This window comes from Triticum dicoccoides, chromosome 5B (assembly GCF_002162155.2).
Source record: "Triticum dicoccoides isolate Atlit2015 ecotype Zavitan chromosome 5B, WEW_v2.0, whole genome shotgun sequence".
Taxonomy (NCBI): domain Eukaryota; kingdom Viridiplantae; phylum Streptophyta; class Magnoliopsida; order Poales; family Poaceae; genus Triticum; species Triticum dicoccoides.
Window position 1 is genome coordinate 522,834,463 of NC_041389.1, and position 19,246 is coordinate 522,853,708.

Here is a 19,246-nt window from a genome sequence, read left to right on the forward strand (position 1 = left end):
CAAGAATGAGGCTGACGGGCTGCGGCCGGGGGCTGTTTGGCTGGCGCGTGCACGGCCGAGCTCAAGCTCGAGCGGACGACGCTACTTTTGCTAAGTCAGCACCGTTACAAGCAAAACCACCTTTAATCCTCTCCAAAACCACAGAGGGCCACATTTATCCGGTTTCACAGAGTTTAGGGGGGAAATAATACGGTTTTAGAGTTTAGGGGGATATTGATCCATCAAGTAGGATTTGACGGGGAAAACTATACTTTCTTCTTCGCAAAATATGTCCGTTTGGCGTCCGGCTTGATCCATTCGCGGCGCAAACTTGCGCCCGGTTTGCGTCTAGACGAACAGGGATGGCTGCCACCAGGGGCTTAAAACTAGTGCTAGTGCCATGCGGACGAAACCACCAGGGGCTTATTCTTCCATCCGAGGTATAGCACCCCGTCCCTCTCCGCGAGCTGGTAGTTTGCCGAGTAGCTCTGCAGCAGCGTCCTGATGGTGGCGTTCACCAGCGAGCTGAGCGGCCACGGCCTAAAGCCGACCATCGTGAGGCGCCCCTTCCACTTGCCGAAGACCTCGTGCCGCTCCACCCTCTCCGCGCCCTCGCAGGCGACAATGTTCACAATCTCCCTTGCCAGGCAGTACTGCTCCATTTTGGTCCTCTCCTTGGGTTCCCTTGGACGCTCCACGTCGATGGACTCGAAAATGGCGGTGTACTTGTCGAGTGTCTCCGTGAACCTCTGCATGAAGGGGCCTGTGTTCGTGTTGAGTTCCTGCTCCACAAAGGTGACCACCTTGGGCGACAACCGCTTCACCAGCCTAAGGATCCGGTCTCGGTGGTTGGCCGCGCTCACGCTCTCATCAGGGATCTGGTGCAGCGTCAGGTTGAAGTTCACTGCCACAGCTTCCCCAGGGATGACGCCAAGATGCCCTTCTTCCACTTCGCTGACAGAGATATCCAGCGCATGGAACTCAAAGGGCAACGCGAACTCGCGAGCAATGTCTGACAAAGTATTCCCGAGTATCTCTAGCCCGCCTCCTCGCGCGTAAGCTGATTCAGAATCATCAATGCATGTGATCCTTACAGTTGGTGGTCCACCAGGCCTGGCCGCAAGAGCCTGGATGAGAGAAATCCATTGAACTCCTTGAGAGATACGGAAGTCAATTATGTGAATCATGTCTTCTCCTCTGACGGCCTCTGCAATTGCACCGTTTGGCGACACGTAGCCAAACTTTAAGTAGGGGCAGACGGCATACAATTCACGCTGGTAGGATATCACTTCACAGCCATTTGGCTTTTGCCACTTCAAAGCTTTGTAGATTGAATGGCCGGAGGAGGCAAGTCTGGTAACAAGCCCTTCAACCATGTACTCTCCAAGTCTCTGGAGTGGCTTGCCAGATACTGAAACATTTTTTCCCAACACGGGAACCGTCATATCGATTGCCAAGCTGTCCTTCTCATCCACAGCTCTAGCACAAGACATAAGTAGCTTCTTCAAGTATCCACCTCGGTCTTCCTCCACAACCTCATCTTGTTCATTTTTATCATGTGTGATCTCATCATCATCAAAAGTATAATCCACCAACTGCACACTGATCCTAGGATTGCTCGGATGATTGCTAATGGCAGTTGCTAAAGCAGATTCTGCATCAGCACATGCACCCCTGATTTTTGCATAGATCTCTCTAAGGCCTGGCAAGTGGCCAATGCTTATAGCCGTACTAGCACCATGCTGGTCTATGCGGGGTCTGGGGGCATTGAAACCTAGTTTGAGCTTCTGGAGATTAGGCATTGAGTTCGCCTCAAATTTCAGGCAAGGTACACTGCACCTGAGTTTGAAGTAGTTGAGGACTGAGAACCCCCCCTTGTCAAAGACAATTCTTTCAATAGCAGCCGTCTGCAAATACAGCGACAGATCAGTGAGGGCGGAAAACCTCTGAGAGCATTAATACTATCCCTTGCAAGTTCCCTTGCTGCAATCTTCAAAATGCGGAGCTCACCAAGTTTTCCGATCCACTTCGGAATACGGGACAGTATGCAGCTGTCAATCAAACACCTCGAGAAGTGGGGGAGGTACTAAGCCATCCCAGGAGACAGTCACTTTTGAAGCACCGCGAACCACGGCATTTCTGTGACAGGGGCCATTAACCAGGGCTAGAGTTTTCAGGTTGCCATATCCTGAGAGTAGAGAGCCCAGAGCTTCCATGCTTCTCTTCAGATGGTCTGAAGACGGTACGGAAAAGGTCAGATGAAGATCTCGCAGGTTGTTCAGCTTGCCAACGAACCTCATGCTGCCAAGCCAATGCAACAAATTTGTCATAACAAGCAGACTCAGGTGAGACAAGCTTGGGAGGTGAATAATATCCCATGGAACAGCAGTAGCTTCACTATTCATAACCAGTGTTTCCAAACATTGTAGCCCTAGCATATGTTCTGGTAGTTGTATGCAGATATCACTTGCAATCTTTAAATATCTCAGCTGGAACAGATCCGAAATCCCAGTGAGGTTTACGGTGTCGCTGCCACCATAACCGTATAATTGAAGGTTTAGCACACGAAGAAGCTTAAACTCTGAAATAGAAGGTATACTCTCAAACAATCCATAAAAAGTAAGCGACCGAACTTGTGACCTTCCCATGTTTTCTGGTGTCTTCGCATATTTTGCATCACCAAAGAGGAGAGATAGGCGTCGAACCTTATGAGAAAGTGCCACATTCTTTTGACTAGAAACTATTACCACATTGAAATTTTCTTCTGAAGACTTATCTGCAATAAGATCATGTACCACGTCATGAATAGTACAGGACGACACCTCATTGTTGTACTTGACACATAAAGGTTGGATGAATCTTCTCTTGATAATTTCATCGAAATAGCTTGCTGCAACTTTCTCCATGTCTTGCCCTTCTGTTGTATGGATAAAACCTTCAGCAACCCATTGCTTCACCACATCATCCTTCCAGATTGTGTGGCCTTCTGGATACATATTAAGACACAGCAGGCATATCTTCAAACAGTCAGGAAGATTACTGTAGCTGAGGTTCAGTACTTGTCCTTGTTCCTTCGGAAGGTGATGTCCACAAATAGGAGTTTAACGAATCACACAAATACGTCAAAAGATCCATTTTAATGATGGGCTGGCTTGATAAAAGACTAGATATGCTGATTGTTGCTAGCGGCAAACCACCACATAATTCAACAATTTTGTTTGTAAGTTCTTTGAGTTCTTCAGGACAGTCACTTTCAGAGCCAAAAAGCCTGTTAAAGAACAGCTTTTTTGAGTGATCATGATCCAGAGGCTTCATCTCAAAAATATACTCTGATTGATAACAACAACATGTTAATGCAACCTCTTCTATTTGTGTAGTTGTTATAACTCTGCTGCCACGATTACCATACGGAAAAGCATCACTAATAATATCCCATGCTGATGCAGCCCATATATCATCCATAATAATTAAGTACCTGAATGTGAAAAATTCATGTATGTCAAATACATCATGTAAAGATACTAATCATACTATCAAAATTGGTTAAAATGGGGCTGGATTAAAAATAAATTAGGAAAATAGCATAACAAGCATGCAAATCCCTAGTACAACTAGTAGTCTAGTATAAGTGAAGCCCAAAAAGGACCATATCATCTTCAGAGTCAAGATAGCTCGGGTGAGAGTGAGAGCCAACTGTACCTCAGGATATAACCAGGTCTATGGCATCCTGTGATGGATTAGTTTGATCAACATAGTTTTTGTAAGTTTATGACACAAAATAAATAGATGTCGTTTTAGACAGTGGCAAGATCTCCAACAGACTTGTTTTCATCTTTCTGTATATGCATATGTTAGTTGGAAGTATACTTTTGACAAATATAATAATTCTATTTTCACATCATAACTCGTTATAGTTGTTTATATGTAAGCAGTCAAAGTAGAAGGGCATGGCTTCACCTTTTGTAGCTAGGAGGGTATGTGTCAATAAGCAGAGGTGGTACCTTTTATCTTGTAGATGTTCCCTGATACTGCTAGCAAGGTCAAGTTCCTTAGAATCTTCAGTGGGCTGCTGCCCCTGGACTTGCGTGAGCATCTCGCGGAAAAGTCTCACCACATCAGGCCTTTTGGACACCCGGATGAAAGCTGTACAATCAAATCGCCCCGCAAATTTGTTGTACAACACTTGTGCAAGTGCAGTTTTACCAAGACATCCAGGTCCAAGAACAGATACCACCTTGAGCTGTTGATCCCTATCATTATCCAATGAGTCGATGAACTCGCTCACCCGGCCATCAATTACCATGTCAGCAATTCCTCCGTACGGCGTCGGAAGCATACGACCCATGGACACAAATCTACGCCGGAAGGTGCTGCAGCAGTGGAGCTCATACCTCTCATGCCGTTCAACCGCTTCTTGGATGTACATCCTGAAATCTGATATGAGTTCCATGATATGCTTGTACCACCTAAGCCTCCTGGGAAAACAAGTGATGACAACATGAATGGCTTTGCATACTGATCTAGTCTTCCCACCATGTTCTGCTGGCACTTGAGCTGTGTAGGCAATCTGTTTGAGCCCTCTGGGAAGTACTCTTTTGGAGAAGAGCCTTTTGGGAATCTTAACACGGCCGATTTTGCAGATGAATCTGGTGGTCTTGATGGCAGGCCGTAGACACATGTCCATGTTATCCTCGATGTCATAGGCCAGCTCGCGTGCCTCTTTCATCCAGCGCTTGGCCGTCAGGGGAAGCTCCTCTGCCTCTGCCATTTCAGCAAGGTACGCGCTTAAATCTTCAACATCATCTTTGAGGAGGTGCATCCTGTCCTTGACCCGCCTCGGCAGCCTGCATCCCTGAGGAGCTAGCAGCATGCCCAGCTTGCCAAGAAGGGACCCCATGTCAAAGGGGGCCTCCATCGTAATTTGGCCACACCTTTGATAATTTGGAAAATCGCCATTTCTGCAGGGACTAATCAATTGGTGTGTCCAATCGCAGTGCCGACACTTCCATGAACCTTGGCAAAGAAATTTTCAAGGCCAAGTTTAGAATCAGTTTGACAGAATGCTCCGAATTGCATCGGGCAAGAATGCAAGCATGGAAGCTCTCACCTTTGGTTGAATCGAAGAAGACACTCCTATGCTGCCCAACCACCTCCCCCTCTGTTGGGAAGGAAGTGGAAGAAAATCTAGAATCGTATATGCTTCTGTCGGTCAACCCTTCTTCCAGATCCGCTAGATCCACAAGGGAAGTAACCTGCCCAGAATGCTCCCCGGCCAGAAAAGAAGTGTGCTCTGCCCCCCTTTCCTGCAGCGCCGACCTCCACTCTTCCCCTTTCTTCTTCAACGCCCATAGATTCGTCCCCGTCTCCATCACTCAAAAATTTAGCTCCCTCCTCCGCACCATTGTTTTCTCTGTCCTCTCGGCTCTCGCCCTCACGGATACGAGGTTTCTTTTCTTTTCTTTTTTTGAGAAAACGGACACGAGGTTTCGACTTGAGTAGAAGCACATGGGGGCAAACAACGAAAGCACGCCACCATACCGTCCATCATCCTGCGCCAATACCATTTTGAGTCTCTCACTCTGTCTCGCCACGGCACCACAAAATGGAACTTGCACAGCAAAAAAGAGAAGCCGGGACTCGGAGCAGTAGCACCGTCAGCACACGAGAGGGCTCAACCTCCACCGTCACCAACAGGGTCCGACCGAACGCAACAGCAGGAGCATACCAGGCCCGTGGACCCACAGGCCCGGCAGGCCCTCAAATGCCCGTAAAGCTCCACCGTCGCGCTGCAGAAGGCATGCTGTCGGCGTCGCTGCTCCCTGTCCGAGCCGCCCCATCCACTTCACCATGCCGGAGGCAGCGAAGCCACACCGGCACCGGCCCGCAAGGACCCAGATGGGGCCCTAAGGGCCCAGATCTGGGCTGGGGTTGCGCCGCCGGCCACCCAGCGCCACCAGGCCGCCCCGCCGCCAAGAGGCTGCGCCACCACCGCGCCAGACGCCGGGCCCTGCTGCCAGGACGCTGGACCGCCGCCGAGCCCTGCCCCAGGAAGGGCACCGCGCGGGGGGGAAAGGAAGGCCCGCCACCGCCGAGACCACCCGGCCAGATCCGAGGGCGTCGTCCGGCGGCGGCGGTGGAGGGAGGACAAAATGGTGGGGGCGAGGAGAGGACATGGGGGAGCCGCCTCGACCGCCGCCCCAGGAGGCGGCGCGAGACGGAGTCTGGAGGGGGAAGGGGACTCGGTCTCTCTCTCGCAAAAATCGTCGGTCTTTGCTCTGTTACTTCTTATTTGGATCTGGGATTTGATCCCGGCAACAAACTCTAGCAAACCCTTAAAATTAAACCCTAAGGGTAACTATGATGTCAAAAACAACAACTAAGGATAGCTCCAGCGCATTTGGTCCGTGCATGTGTGTTTGGGTCGAAACAGGCGAAAACACCGCCCCGACACGCGAACGCAAAGCCAAATCTCAGCCGCTCGCTGTTCATGTGGACGCATTTTCGGCCCAAATTTGCATGCACGGACACCAGGTCCCACCTGTTGGCCGACCAACCACCACCGCGGTCGTCGTTAATGCGTACCTACCACCTCGGGACTGCATGCCAGCCAATGAAGAACGTTCGGAATCCACTAATACGTCTCCAACGTATCTACTTTTCCAAACACTTTTGCCATTGTTTTGGACTCTAATTTGCATGATTTGGATGGAACTAACCTGGACTGACGCTGTTTTCAGCAGAATCTCCGTGGTGTTATTTTTGTGCAGAAATGGAAGTTCTCGGAATGACCTGAAACTTCACGGAGTCACGTTTTGGAATTAATAAAAAATATTGGCGAAAGAATCAACAGAAGGAGGCCCACACCCTGGCCACGAGGGTGGGGGCGCGCCCCCTGCCTTGTGGGCCCCCTGGACCTCCACCGACCTCAACTCCAACTTCATATATTCATGTTCAGGGAGAAAAAAATCAGAGAGAAGGATTCATCACGTTTTATGATACAGAGCCACCGCCAATCCATGTTCTTCCTCGGGAGGGCTGATCTGGAGTCTGTTCGGGGCTCCGGAGAGGGGAATCCATCGCCATCGTAATCGTCATCATCAACCATCCTCCATCACCAATTTCATGATGCTCACCACCGTGCGTGAGTAATCCCATCGTAGGCTTGCTCGACGGTGATGGGTTGGATGAGATTTATCATGTAATCGAGTAAGTTTTGTTAGAGTTTGATCCCTAGTATCCATTATGTTCTAAGATTGATGTTGCTATGACTTTGCCATGCTTAATACTTGTCACTAGGGCCCGAGTGTCATGATTTCAGATCGAACCTATTATGTTTTCATGAATATATGTGAGTTCTTGATCCTATCTTGCAAGTTATAGTCACCTACTACGTGTTATGATCCGGCAAACCCCGGAGTGACGATAGTCGGGACACTTCCCGGTGATGACCGTAGTTTGAGGAGTTCATGTATTCACTAAGTGCTAATGCTTTGGTCCGGTATTCTATTAAAAGGAGGCCTTAATATTCCTTAGTTTCCATTAAGACGCTGATGCCACGGGAGGATAGGACAAAAGATGTCATGCAAGTTCTTTTCCATAAGCACGTATGACTATATTCAGAATACATGCCTACATTACATTGATGAACTGGAGCTACTTCTTTGTCACCCTATGTTATAATTGTTGCATGATGAATTACATCCAACATAATTATCCATCATTGATCGATTGCCTATGAGCTTTTCACATATTGATCTTTTCTTAGTTACTTCTCCGTTGCCACTGTTACGATTGCCACAAAACTGCTACTGTTACTTTTGCCACCGTTACCGTTACTCCCATACTACTTTGCTACTAAATACTTTGCTGCAGATATTAAGTCTTTCAGGTGTGGTTGAATTGACAACTCAGCTGCTAATACTTGAGAATATTCTTTGGCTCCCCTTGTGTCGAATCAATAAATTTGGGTTGAATACTCTACCCTCGAAAATTGTTGCGATCCCCTATACTTGTGGGTTATCAAGACCTTTTTCTGGCGCCGTTGCCGGGGAACATAGCTCTATTCTTTGAGTCACTTGGGATTTATATCTGTTGATCACTATGAGGAATTTGAAAGATCAAAGAACCAAGATTTTTTCCTCAACTACGAGGGGAGAGGTAAGGAACTGTCATCTAGCTCTGCACTTGATTCACCTTCTGTTTTGAGTAAACTTGCGACACCTACACCCGCTATTGATTTTGATATGCCGCATGTTAACGATGATGCCACTTTCGCTATGCATGATGCTTATGATGATACTACTTCTCTGCTTGATAATACTGTGCCACTAGGTCAATTTCTTGATAAACACCTTGCTAGGGTTAGAGAGAATGAAATTACCGAAACTGATATATTAATAAAAGTGATGATGAAGATTCTCCCCCTAGATATGAATTTCCTGTTGTACCTGAGGGTTATGTTATGGATGAAGAAACTGCTAGAGACTGATGTCTACTACACAACCTTCTTCTTGTAGACGTTGTTGGGCCTCCAAGTGCAGAGGTTTGTAGGACAGTAGCAAATTTCCCTCAAGTGGATGACCTAAGGTTTATCAATCCGCGAGAGGCGTAGGATGAAGATGGTCTCTCTCAAACAACCCTGCAACCAAATAGCAAAGAGTCTCTTGTGTCCCCAACACACCCAATACAATGGTAAATTGTATAGGTGCACTAGTTCGGCGAAGAGATGGTGATACAAGTGCAATATGGATGGTAGATAAAGGTATTTGTAATCTGAAATTATAAAAACAGCAAGGTAGCAAGCGATAAAAGTGAGCATAAACGGTATTGAAATGGTAGGAAACAAGGCCTAAGGTTATTACTTTCACTAGTGCAAGTTCTCTCAACAATAATAACATAACTAGATCATATAACTATCCCTCAACATGCAACAAAGAGTCACTCCAAAGCCACTAATAGCGGAGAACAAACGAAGAGATTATGGTAGGGTACGAAACCACCTCAAAGTTATCCTTTTTGATCTATCTATTCAAGAGTCCGTAGTAAAATAACATGAAGCTATTCTTTCCTTCGATCTATCACAGAGTTCATACTAGAATAACACCTTAAGACACAAATCAACCAAAACCCTAATGTCACCTAGATACTTGATACGTCTCCAACGTATCTATAATTTTTGATTGCTCCATGCTACTTTATCTACTGTTTTCGACTATATTGGCCTTTATTTTCCACTTTTATATTATTTTTGGGACTAACCTATTAACCGGAGGCCTAGCCCAGAATTGTTGTTTTTTTTGCCTATTTCAGTATTTCAAAGAAACAGAATATCAAACGGAGTCCAAACGGAATGAAACCTTCGGGATCGTGATTTTCTCACCGAACGTGATCCAGGAGACTTGGACCCTACTCCAAGAAGTGCCAGAGGCGGTCACGAGGGTGGAGGGCGCCCCCCTAGGCGCGCCTCCCTGCCTCGTGGGCCCTCTGTTGCTCCACCGACGTACTCCTTCCTCCTATATATACCTACGTACCCCCGTTAGATCAAATATGGAGCCAAAAACCTAATTCCACCGCCGCAACCTTCTGTATCCACGAGATCCCATCTTGGGGCCTGTTCGGGAGCTTCGCCGGAGAGGGCATGTACCACGGAGGGCTTCTACATCAACACCATAGCCTCTCCGATGAAGTGTGAGTAGTTTACTTCAGACCTCTGGGTCCATAGCTAGTAGCTAGATGGCTTCTTCTCTCTTTTTGGATCTCAATACAATGTTCTCCCCCTCTTTTGTGGAGATCTATTCGATGTAATCTTCTTTTTGCGGTGTGTTTGTTGAGACCGATGAATTGTGGGTTTATGATCCAGCTTATCTATGAATAATATTTGATTCTTCTCTGAATTCTTTTATGTATGATTGAGTTATCTTTGCAAGTCTCTTCGAATTATCCGTTTGGTTTGGCCAACTAGATTGGTAGTTCTTGCAATGGGAGAAGTGTTTAGCTTTGGGTTCAATCTTGCGATGTCCTTACCCAGTGACAGAAAGGGTTGCAAGGCACGTATTGTATTGTTGCCATCGAGGACAACAAGATGGGGTTTTTATCATATTGCATGAATTTATCCCTCTACATCATGCCATCTTGCTTAAGGCGTTACTCTGTTTTTAACTTAATACTCTAGATGCATGCTGGATAGCGGTCGATCAGTGGAGTAATAGTAGTAGATGCAGAATTGTTTCGATCTACTTGTCTTGGACGTGATGCCTATATACATGATCATACCTAGATCATCTCATAATTATTCGCTTTTCTATCAATTGCTCAACAGTAGTTTGTTCACCCACCGTAGAATACTTATGCTCTTGAGAGAAGCCACTAGTGAAATCTATGGCCCCCGGGTCTATTCTCATCATATCAATCTCCATTACTTTATTATTTGCTTTGTTTTTACTTTGCCTTTTACTTTTTACTTTGCATCTCTATATCAAAAATACCAAAAATATTATTTATCATCTCTATCAGATCTCACCCTCTTAACTGACCGTGAAGGGATTGACAACCCCTAATCGCGTTGGTTGCGAGTAGCTATCGTTTTGTGTAGGTATGATGGACTTGTGCGTGATCTCCTACTGGATTGATACCTTGGTTCTCAAAAACTGAGGGAAATACTTACGCTACTTTACTGCATCATCCTTTCCTCTTCGAGGAAATCTAACGCAGTGCTCAAGAGGTAGCAAGAAGAATTTCTGGCGCCGTTGCCGGGGAGTTTGCGCAAAAGTCAACCATACCAAGTACCCATCACAATCCGTATCTCTCGCATTACATTATTTGCCCACTTCACCCTTGCCGTTTTATTCGCCCTCTCTTTCCCAATCTCCTCCTCTCTTTCTCTTTCGCCTTTTTCTCGTTTGCCTTTGCTTGTGTGTTGGATTACTTGTTGCCATGGCGCAAGATAATACCAAATTGTGTGATTTCTCGAATACCAATAATAATGATTTCCTTAGTACTCCGATTGCTCCTCTCAATAATGATGAGTCTTGTGAAATCAATACCGCTTTGCTGAATCTTGTTATGAAAGATCAATTCGCCGGCCTTCCTAGTGAAGATGCCACTACTCATCTAAACAATTTTGTTGATTTGTGTGATATGCAAAAGAAGAAAGATACAGATAACAATATTGTCAAATTAAAGTTATTTCCGTTTTCACTTAGAGATCGTGCTAAAATTTGGTTTTCATCTTTGCCTAAAAATAGTATTGATTTTTGGAACAAGTGCAAAGATGCTTTTATCTCTAAGTATTTTCCTCCCGCTAAGATCATCACTCTTAGGAACGATATTATGAATTTTAAACAACTTGATCATGAGCATGTTGCCCAATCTTGGGAAAGAATGAAATTGATGCTTCGCAATTGCCCTACTCATGGGTTGAATTTATGGACGATCATACAAAAAATTTATGCCGGATTAAATTTTGCTTCTAGAAATCTTTTAGATTCGGCCGCGGGAGGCACGTTTATGGAAATTATGTTAGGAGATGCTACAAAATTTCTTGACAATATTATGGCTAATTGTTCTCAATGGCATACCGAAAGATTTTCTAGTAAAAAGGTGCATGCTATAGAAGAAATCAATGTTTTGAGTGAAAAGATGGATGAACTTATGAAGATGTTTGCTACTAAAAATACTTCTCTTGATCCCAATGATATGCCTTTATCTACTTTGATTGAGAATAATAATGAATCTATGGATGTGAATTTTGTTGGTAGGAATAGTTTTGGAAATAACACGTATAGAGGGAATTTTAATCCTAGGCCTTATCCTAGTAATCCTTCTAATAATTATGGAAATTCCTACAACAACTCTTATGGAAATTTTAATAAGATGCCCTCTGAATTTGAGAGTAGTGTTAAAGAGTTTATGAATTCACAAAAGAATTTTAATGCTTTGCTTGAAGAGAAATTGCTTAAAGTTGATGATTTGGCTAGGAACGTTGATAGAATTTCTCTTGAAATTGATTCTTTAAAGCTTAGATCTATTCCTCCTAAGCATGATATCAATGAGTCTCTCAAAGCTATGAGAATTTCCATTGATGAGTGAAAGGAAAGAACCGCTAGGATGCGTGCTTCCAAAGATGCCTTTATTAAAGCGTGTTCTTCCGATTCCTATGAAAATCAAGATGAGGATATAAAAGTTATTGATGTGTCTCCTATTAAATCTTTGTTTTGCAATATGAATCTTGATGAAACTGAATATGATCTTCCTTTACCTAGAAGGTGTTCTAAGAATTCAGAGTTTCTAGATCTTGATGATGAAATTGATGAAAGTGGGATTGAAAGAAATAAAAATCTTGATGTTGCTAAACCCACTATCTTGGATCTCAAGGAATTTAATTATGAAAATTTCTCTTTGATTGGTTGTATTTCCTTGTTGCAATCCGTGCTAGGTTCTCCTCATGCTTATAGTCAAAATAAGGCCTTTACCGAACACATTGTTGATGCTTTGATGCAATCTTATGAAGAAAAACTTGAGTTGAAAGTTTCTATCCCTAGAAAACTCTATGATGAGTGGGAACCTACTATCAAAATTAAAATTAAAGATTATGAGTTTCATGCTTTGTGTGATTTGGGTGCTAGTGTCTCCACTATTCCCAAAACTTTGTGTGATTTGCTAGATTTCCGTGACTTTGAAGATTGCTCTCTAAACTTGCATCTTGCGGATTCCACTATTAAAAAACCTATGGGAAGAATTAATGATGTTCTTATTGTTGCAAATAGGAATTATGTGACCGTAGATTTTATCGTTCTTGATATAGATTGCAATCCTTCATGTCCTATTATTCTTGGTAGACCTTTCCTTAGAACGATTGGTGCAATTATTGATATGAAGGAAGGGAATATTAGATTCCAATTTCCCTTGAGAAAGGGTATGGAACACTTCCCTAGAAATAAAATAAAATTACCTTATGAATCTATCATGAGAGCCACTTATGGATTGCCTACCAAAGATGGCAAAACTTAGATCTATCCTTGCTTTTATGCCTAGCTAAGGGCGTTAAACGATAGCGCTTGTTGGGAGGCAACCCAATTTTATTTTGTGTTTTTTGTTTTTGCTTCTGTTTAGGAATAAATAATCCATATACTTTCTGTTTAGATGTGTTTTTATGTTTTAATTAGTGTTTGTGCCAAGTAGAACCTATAGGATAAGCTATGATGATAGTTGATTTGATTCTGCTGAAAAACAGAAACTTTGCGCTCACGAGAAAAATTCAATAAATCACAGAAACATGATTTTGCATTGATTCTTTTTGCTGCTGATCAATAAACAAATTGTACAGTACTTACTATTTTGGTAGAATTTTTAGAGTTCCAGAAGTTTGCGTTAGTTACAGATTGCTACAGACTGTTCTGTTTCTGACAGATTCTATTTTTCGTGTGTTGTTTGCTTATTTCAATGCATCTATGGCTAATAAATTAGTTTATAAATCATAAGGAAGTTGGAATACAGTAGGTTTAACACCAATATAAATAAAGAATGAGTTCATTACAGTACCTTAAAGTAGTCTTTTGTTTTCTTTCACTAACGGAGCTCACGAGATTTCTATTGAGTTTTGTGTTGTGAAGTTTTCAAGTTTTGGGTGAATTCTTTTGATGGATTATGGAAAAAAGAGTGGCAAGAGCCTAAGCTTGGGGATGCCCATGGCACCCCCAAGATAATCCAAGGACACCAAAAAGTCAAAGCTTGGGGATGCCCCGGAAGGCATCCCCTCTTTCGTCTACTTCCATCGGTAATTTACTTGGAGCTATATTTTTATTCACCACATGATATGTGTTTTGCTTGGAGCATCTTGTATTATTTGCGTCTTTGCTTGTTAGTTTACCACAATCATCCTTGATGTACACACCTTTTGAGAGAGCCATACATGATTTAGAATTTGCTAGAATACTCTATGTGCTTCACTTATATCTTTTGAGCTTGATAGTTTTGCTCATAGTGCTTCACTTAAACCTTTTTGAGCGTAATAATTTTTGCTCTAGTGCTTCACTTAGATCTTTTAGAGCACGGTGGTGGATTTGTTTTAAAGAAACTATTGATCTCTCATGCTTCACTTAGATTATTTTGAGAGTTGTTAATAGCATGGTAATTTGCTTAATGTTAATATACTTGGTATTCAAGATTTGTGAAACTTTCTTTTGAGTGCGTTGAATACTAAGATGAGTTTGATGCTTGATAATTGTTTTGAGATATGGAGGTGGTAATATCAAAGCAATGCTAGTTGGGGTGATTATGAATTTAAAGAATGCTTGTGTTGAAGTTTGTGATTCCCGTAGCATGCACGTATGGTGAACCGCTTTGTGATGAAGTCAGAGCACAACTTTATTTATTGATTGTATTCCTTATGAGTGGCAGTCGGGGACGAGCGATGGTCTTTTCCTACCAATCTATCCCCCTAGGAGTATGCGTTTAGTGCTTTGGATGACTTCTAAATTTTTGCAATAAGTGCATGAGTTCTTTTGATTAATGTTGAGTCCATGGGTTATACGCACGCTCACCCTTCCGCCATTGCTAGCCTCTCTAATACCATGCACTTTTCGCCGGTATCATACACCCACCATATACCTTCCTCAAAACAGCCACCATACCTACCTATCATGGCATTTCCATAGCCATTCCGAGATATATTGCCATGCAACTTTCCACTGTTCCGTTTATTATGACACGCTCCATCATTGTCATATTGCTTTTTGCATGAACATGTAGTTGACATTGTATTTGTGGCAAGGCCACTTTCATAATTTTCATACATGTCACTCATGATTCATTGCATATCCCGGTACACCGCCGGAGGCATTCATATAGAGTCATATTTTGTTATAAGTATCGATTTGTAATTATTGAGTTGTAAGAAAAAATAAAAGTGTGATGATCATCATTATTAGAGCATTGTCCCAGTGAGGAAAGGATGATGGAGACTATGATTCCCCCATAAGTCGGGATGAGACTTCGGACTTTATGAAAAATAAAAGAGGCCAAATAATCCCAAATAAAAATAAAAAAAAGAGGCCAAAGAAGCCCACCAATAAAAAAATGAGAGAAAAAGAGAGAAGGGACAATGCTACTATCCTTTTACCACACTTGTGCTTCAAAGTAGCACCATGATCTTCATGATAGAGAGTCTCATATGTTGTCACTTTCATATACTAGTGGGAATTTTTCATTATAGAACTTGGCTTGTATATTCCAATGACGGGCTTCCTCAAAAGTGCCCTAGGTCTTCGTGAGCAAGCAAGTTGGATGCACACCCACTTAGTTTCTTTTGTTGAGCTTTCATATACTTATAGCTCTAGTGCATCCGTTGCATGGCAATCCCTACTCACTCACATTGATATCTATTGATGGGCATCTCCATAGCCCGTTGATACGCCTAGTTGATGTGAGACTATCTTCTCCTTTTTTTGTCTTCCCCACAACCAGCATTCTATTCCACCTATAGTGCTATGTCCATGGCTCATGCTCATGTATTGCGTGAAAGTTGAAAAAGTTTGAGATTTCTAAAGTATGAAACAATTGCTTGGCTCGTCATCGGGGTTGTGCATGATTAAATACTTTGTGTGATGAAGATAGAGCTTAGCCAGACTATATGATTTTGTAGGGATAACTTTCTTTAACCATGCTATTTTGAGAAGACATGATTGCTTTAATTTATATGCTTGAAATATTATTACCTTTATGTTAATATGAACTTTTGTCTTGAATCTTTCGGATCTGAATATTCATGCCACAATTAAGAAGATTCACATTGAAATTATGCCAAAGTATCACTCCGCATCAAAAATTCTTTTTTATCATTTACCTACTCGAGGACGAGCAGGAATTAAGCTTGGGGATGCTTGATACATCTCCAACGTATCTATAATTTTTGATTGCTCCATGCTACTTTATCTACTATTTTGGACTATATTGGGCTTTATTTTCCACTTTTATATTATTTTTTGGACTAACCTAGTAACCGGAGGCCCAACCCAGAATTGTTGTTTTTTTTGCCTATTTCAGTATTTCAAAGAAACAGAATATCAAACGGAGTCCAAACGGAATGAAACCTTCGGGAACGTGATTTTCTCACCGAACGTGATCTAGGAGACTTGGACCCTACTCCAAGAAGTGCCAGAGGCAGTCACGAGAGTGGAGGGCGCGCCCCCTGCCTCGTGGGCCCTCTGTTGCTCCACCGACGTACTCCTTCCTCCTATATATACCTACGTACCCCTGTCAGATCAAATACGGAGCCAAAAACCTAATTCCACCGCCGCAACCTTCTGTATCCGCGAGATCCCATCTTGGGCCTATTCCGGAGCTCCGCCGGAGAGGGCATCTACCACGGAGGGCTTCTACATCAACACCATAGCCTCTCTGATGAAGTGTGAGTAGTTTACTTCAGACCTTCGGGTCCATAGCTAGTAGCTAGATGGCTTCTTCTCTCTTTTTGGATCTCAATACAATGTTCTCCCCCTCTCTTGTGGAGATCTATTCGATGTAATCTTCTTCTTGCGGTGTGTTTTTTGAGACCGATGAATTGTGGGTTTATGATCCAGCTTATCTATGAATAATATTTGATTCTTCTCTGAATTCTTTTATGTATGATTGAGTTATCTTTGCAAGTCTCTTCGAATTATCCGTTTGGTTTGGCCAACTAGATTGGTAGTTCTTGCAATGGGAGAAGTGTTTAGCTTTGGGTTCAATCTTGCGGTGTCCTTACCCAGTGACAGAAAGGGTTGCAAGGCACGTATTGTATTGTTGCCATCGAGGATAACAAGATGGGGTTTTTATCATATTGCATGAATTTATCCCTCTACATCATGCCATCTTGCTTAAGGCGTTACTCTGTTTTTAACTTAATACTCTAGATGCATGCTGGATAGCGGTCGATGAGTGGAGTAATAGTAGTAGATGCAGAATCGTTTCGATCTACTTGTCTTGGACGTGATGCCTATATACATGATCATACCTAGATAATCTCATAATTATTCGCTTTTCTATCAATTTCTCAATAGTAATTTGTTCACCCACCGTAGAATACTTATGCTCTTGAGAGAAGCCACTAGTGAAACCTATGGCCCCCGGGTCTATTCTCATCATATAATTCTCCATTACTTTATCATTTGCTTTGTTTTTACTTTGCCTTTTACTTTTTTTACTTTTCATCTCTATATCAAAAATACCAAAAATATTATTTATCATCTCTATCAGATCTCACCCTCGTAAGTGACCGTGAAGGGATTGACAACCCTAATCGCGTTGGTTGCGAATAGCTATCCTTTTGTGTAGGTACGAGGGACTTGTGCGTGATCTCCTACTGGATTGATACCTTGGTTCTCAAAAACTGAGGGAAATACTTACGCTACTTTACTGCATCATCCTTTCCTCTTCGGGGAAATCCAACGCAGTGCTCAAGAGGTAGCAATACTCCATTGTCACCTCAAGTATCCGTGGGCATGATTATATGATATGCATCACACAATCTCAGATTCATCTATTCAACCAACACAAAGTACTTCAAAGGGTGCCCCAAAGTTTCTACCGGAGAGTCAAGATGAAAACGTGTGCCAACCCCTATGCGTAAGTTCACAAGGTCACTGAACCCGCAAGTTGATCACCAAAACATACATCAAGTAGATCACGTGAATATCCCATTGACACCACAGATAAGCACCGCAAGACATACATCAAGTGTTCTCAAATCCTTAAAGACTCAATCCGATAAGATAACTTCAAAGGGAAAACTCAATCCATTACAAGAGAGTAGAGAGGGAGAAACATCATAAGATCCAACTATAATAGCAAAGCTCGCGATACATCAAGATCGTGCCAAATCAAGAACACGAGAGAGAGAGAGAGAGATCAAACACATAGCTACTGGTACATACCCTCAGCCCCGAGGGTGAACTACTCCCTCCTCATCATGTAGAGCACTGGGATGATGAAGATGGCCACCGATGAGGGACCCCCCTCTGGCAGGGTGCCGGAACAGGGCCCCGATTGGTTTTTGGTGGCTACAGAGGCTTGCGGCGGCGGAACTCCCAATCTATTGTTGTCCCTGATGTTTTTAGGGTATATGGACTTATATAGGTGAAAGAAGTCGGTCGGGGGACGCTCGAGGGGCCCACGAGACAGGGGGTGCGCCCAGTAGGGGGGCACCCTCGTGGCCACCTAGAAGCTTCCTTGACTTCAACTGCAAGTCTGCTGGATCACGTTCGTTCCAAAAATCATGTTCCCGAAGGTTTCATTCCGTTTGGACTCCGTTTGATATTCCTTTTCTTCAAAACACTGAAATAGGCAAGAAAATAGCAATATGGTTGGGCCTCCGGTTAATAGGTTAGTCCAGAAATAATATAAAAGTGTATAATAAAGCCCGTAAACATCCAAAACAGATAATATAATATCATGAATGCTTCATAAATTATAGATACGTTGGAGACATATCAGCATCCCCAAGCTTAATTCCTGCTCGTCCTTGAGTAGGTAAATGATAAAAGAAAGAATTTATGAAGTGTGAATGCTAGCAGGTGCACAAGTTTAATCAATGATAATTTCAATCACCTTTTCTAGCATCATTATATGTCATAACAATAGCTCATCTCATAAAACTTTTCATGATCAAGTAACAAGCTATTCACAAGTTAAAGCATAGACTATAAACTTTCTTGAAAACTAGCAAACTTCATTCTCAGTCATCAAACAATTACAATTCATCTTATTTTCAAGAAGGGTCTATGTCAGAGCTTTGATTTAGCAAACTCCACATACTCAACTATCATATAATCTTCCACAATTGCTAACACTCACGCAATACTTATGGTTATGCAGTTTTAATCGGACACTGAGAAAGATAGGGGCTTATAATTTCGCCTCCCAACGTATTCACCTTTGGGTGATGTCAATAATAATAGTTCATGCTAACTTACATCCAATTGGATATATATACCAGGATCTTTCCAACACGAGGTGCTTGCCAAAGGATAAAATGAAAAAGGGAAAGGTGAAGATCACCTTGACTCTTGCAAAAAGTAAAAGACATAAGGTAAAAGATAAGCCCTTCGCAGAGGGAAGCAGAGGTTGTCATGTGCTTTTATGGTTGGATGCACAAAATCTTAATGCAAAAGAACGTCACTTTATATTGCCACTTGTATATGGACCTTTATTATGCAGTCCGTCGCTTTTATTGCTTCCATAACAAGATCGTATAAAGCTTATTTTCTTCACACTAATAAGTCATACATATTTA

The 19,246-nt window shown here is 42.8% G+C and overlaps 1 pseudogene; it reads right to left on the reverse strand.

Annotated features, from left to right (window-relative positions):
- Positions 1-109: 109 nt before the first annotated feature.
- Positions 110-5,447, reverse strand: LOC119311323 (annotated as a pseudogene).
- Positions 5,448-19,246: the final 13,799 nt, after the last annotated feature.